This window comes from Arachis ipaensis, chromosome B10 (assembly GCF_000816755.2).
Source record: "Arachis ipaensis cultivar K30076 chromosome B10, Araip1.1, whole genome shotgun sequence".
Lineage (NCBI taxonomy): Eukaryota > Viridiplantae > Streptophyta > Magnoliopsida > Fabales > Fabaceae > Arachis > Arachis ipaensis.
The window spans coordinates 4,060,145-4,064,583 of NC_029794.2; positions in this window are offsets into that span (position 1 = coordinate 4,060,145).

Sequence of the window (4,439 nt, forward strand, 5' to 3'; positions counted from 1 at the left end):
TTCTATTTTGGAATATTAGAGGTGCCTCTAATAAATTGGCCCGAATTCATAGTAAAGAGTTAGCGAATAAATTTCACCCTACTTTTTTCATTCTGTTTGAAACCCATATTGCTTTCGAGAGGATGAAATCTTTTTGGAATAATCTAGGTTACCAGGGTGTTGGTATTGTTGAGGCTAATGGTCATAGTGAGGGTATCTGGGTTCTATGTTCTAATTCAAATATTTCTGTGAGAGTATTGGATGTAGTTGATCAATGTATCAGTTTTGAAATCACTATGGGCAATACATCTAGTTACTGCAGTGCGGTGTATGCTAATCCGCATATACATCGGCGTAAAGAACTGTGGGGTGATTTGACAAGGATTGCTAATATGATCCACGGACCTTGGATTGTGTTAGGAGACTTTAATGATGTTCTGTTACAGAGTGAAGTTAGAGGGGGGCAATTTAGACTTGCCAGAGCAGAACAATTTGTGGAAACATTGGAGGATTGTGGGATGTTTGATATGGGGACTATTGGGAGAAGATTTACTTGGTATATGAAGGTGAAAGGTGGGGTGCAGGTGGCCAAGAAGCTTGATAGAGTAGTCATCAACCAGGACTGGCGACTAATATTTCCGGAGGCTTATACTGAGGTGCTGGTGCGCCTTCACTCTGATCATTGCCCATTATTCACTAGGTGCAAGATGGCAAAGAGGGCTACCAAGGGCCATCGTCCGTTCAGATTCCAGGCTGCGTGGATGACTCATCCTCTTTTTAGGAATGTTGTTGATACAGCTTGGAATAGAGGAGCTCCGGATGTAGTCAAATATTTGTTGGAGGTTCAAAAAGATGCAACTAGCTTCAATAAAAAGGTTTTTGGTAATATTTTTGTTAAGAAAAGGGGGTTGGAGAGGCTTTTGAATGACGTTCAGATTACTCTGGAGAGTCGGGAGGATCAACAGCTTAGGATCAAAGAGCAAGTTTTGCATCAGGAACTGAATGCTGTCCTTCTTCAAGAAGAGTTGTTGTGGTATCAAAAATCTAAAGAACAATGGGTGAGATGTGGAGACAGAAATACAAAATTTTTTCATCTGCAGACAGTTATCAGGAGAAAGAGGAACAAAATTCATGGGTTATTTTTAGAGGATGGGTCTTGGGCCACGGAGACTATGACTCTAGAAATGGCGGCAAATTCTTTCTTTCAAAAGCTCTTTTCTACAAGGGAGGATATTGACCTGGACGCCATGAGGCCTTTTCCTTGCCCGTCTCTTAGTACTGAGTCTTGTCAAAAGTTAGTGGAACCGGTGACGTCTGAAGAGGCTAAAAGAGCTGTGATGACCATGAGTTCGTTTAAAGCCCCAGGGCCAGATGGATTTCAAGCAATTTTCTACAAAAAGTTCTGGGACTTTCTTAGCAACGATGTGTGTGGACTGGTCAAGCGAGCCTTTGAGGGTGAGTTCTAATTCCTAAAGTGGAAGTTCTCTCTTTCTTATGGGAGTTTCGGCCTATTAGCTTATGTAATGTAATTTATAAAATTATCACAAAGGTTCTAGTTAACAGGTTCAAACCTTTCCTGTCGGAGATCATTGGTCCTTTGCAAGGAGGGTTCATTCCAGGAAGAGAAACCACAGAGAATATTATCATTGCTCAGGAGATTATGCACTTCATGAGGAACACCAAGTCTCGAAAAGGGACCATGGCATTCAAGATTGATTTGGAAAAAGCTTATGACAGGGTAGACTGGCGTTTTCTGGAAGCTACTTTGGTCTAGTTTGGGTTTTCAAAGGCTACCATTAATCTTATATTGAATTGTGTGACTTCCTCTTCGTTGGCAGTTTTGTGGAATGGGAACAGGCTCCAAAATTTCAATCCGAAGAGAAGGTTGAGGCAAGGAGATCCTATGTCTCCTTATCTATTTGTACTCTGTATGGAAATGCTTGCCTGCTTTATCTCTCATAGAGTTTCCCAAGATTTGTGGAACCCAGTTGCGGTTTCTAGGAATGGACCACGACTCTCTCATTTGATGTTTGTAGATGATCTTTTGCTTTTCTGTAAGGCATCAAAAGCTCAAGTAATAGAGGTCATGCATTGTTTGGACTTGTTTTCTAAAGCGTCAGGTTTAAAGGTAAATCTTCATAAGTCAAAGGCCCAGTGTTCCAAGAGGGTGTCGGAGAGGAGAAAAGGGGTTCTCTCAGGGTCTCTAACATCCGGTTCTGCAATGATTTGGGTAAATACCTGGGAATTAACATCGGTCATGCCAGAGCTTCCAGGAAGACGGCTCAGGAGATTATTGAAAAAATTTCGAGGAAGCTCTCCAGTTGGAAAGGATGCCTACTGAATAAGGCAGGGAGGCTTTGTCTTGTTAAATCGGTTATGGCCTCTATCCCAGTTTATGAAATGCAAATTTCTCTTCTCCCGAAGTATGCATGTAATAAAATTGATTCTTTGATGAGACAATTCTTGTGGAAAGGCCAAGCGACTGGAAAAGGGCTGCCTCTGGTCAGGTGGGAGGTCGCCATAACTCCTAAAAAGGCAGGATGATTGGGTATTAGGGATACTTCCTGTGCTAACATGGCGCTTTTGGAAAAGTTGGTATGGGATATAATAGTGAGAAGTTATGGGTGCAGGTTCTGAAGCATAAATATCTCAGGAATCAATCCGGTATGAACGGAAACAGTAGAAATTCTTCATCGGCTACCTGGCAGAACATTGTTAGTGCCTATGAGCATCTCAAGGAAGGGCTTCATTGGAATATTGGAGATGTCCACAAATCAATTTGGTATGATGAGTGGACTCCTTTTGGTAAGCTTTGCAACCTTGTTCCTTATGTACATATTTCTGAATCAGATTTCATGGTGGCTGACTTGTGGAAAGGGGTGCCTTGGGAGGTTGATAGTCTTACCACGCCTATTTCGCATGAGATTAAGCAGTTTATTTGTGGTCTGAGATATCTTAGTTTGACTGAGTTGGAGCCACAGTGGAAGTGGTGGCCTGCAGCAACAAAAAAGTATAGTGCAAGGGAGGGTTACAGATGGTTATTAAAGAAAATATTAAATTGGAATACCAACAGTAATTGGAACTGGTTGTGGAACACAAACATTCCAGAGAAGTTCAAATTTACTATGTGGCTTAGCTTACATGATGCTCTACCAACTGAGACCTTTCGATTCAAGCGGCATTTAGCTTCTTCAGATATGTGTAAGAGAAGGCGCAGGAGACTATGGAGCATTGCCTTAGAGACTGTGAACGATCAAAGGCAATCTGGTATATGTTGGATCCTAGTATCCTGGACTCGACGGCTGGTACTGCTCTTGAAGAGTGGTTTCGGAAGGCCTTGGCTAACAATGAGGCGTCCTTTGGTGCAGGACTTTGGTGGGTATGGAGACATAGGTGCAATGACATATTCAATACTGACAACCCTTGGACAGACCATAAGGTTGTTGCCTTGGCCAGAATTACCGCCAAGGACTTACAGGTTTACAGGAATCAAAGCAATGCCTTTAGGTCTCTCCGAAATTGCCTGTGTTGGGAACCACCGGTAGGCAATAGTTTTAAAGTTAATTGTGATGCAAGCTTGCATATGGATTCAAATTTAGCGGGATTTGTGTGTATTATTAGAGATTCTAAGGGAGATTGGATCTCGGGCTGCTCTGGAAGCATTCCCCCTTGGTCTATAATCAGATGTGAATTATTTGCTGCTTGGAGGGGGCTGGTTTTAGCTTGGGATTGCGGTTTGATGGATATTATATGTGAAACGGATTGCCTTGACATTCTGCCCATCATGCATGAGCTTACAAGTGGATATTCATCTGAAGTAACAGATTTGGTTCACAAGATTCAGGAGCTTTTATCTCGTCCTTGACTTGTTCATGTTGAATGGGTGTCCCGAGAAGCAAATAGAGCTGCAGATTGGATGGCTAAATATGGTGCCAAGAGTAACTCTAATCATGTTATTTGGTCTGAGCCTGGTGTTGATCTCCAACGAATCATCCGCTCGAATTTAGGATAGTTTTTGCTTTGTTTCTTTCCTTAGACAAAAGAAAAAAATCGGAACCAACCATACAGCATGCATGCATAATGCTTTAATTTTCTTAAATAGATTGTAGCAAATTAAATTTGTGAAATTTTCTAAGTATAATAGAAGTAGAAGAAGCTGTTGGGAACGGAGGGAACAAGACCAACTGTGCTAATCTATTGAAGTGAGTCAGCCAACATATATTGTGGCAGCACCACTCACTCACTCTCTTATTAATTAGGGTTTTTTTTTTTTTTGGGGTCAACCTTAGGAATTGGGATAAAACCAAAAATAGCGGAAACCCTTCTGGGGTGCATATGGAGTCATGTTCAGACATGATTCTATTTTCCATGACCAAAAAAGAAAGACATTTCTATTTTTATTTTTCAGACATGATTGATGATTCCCATTATGTTTTTAAATTTTATTTTGGGTACAAATT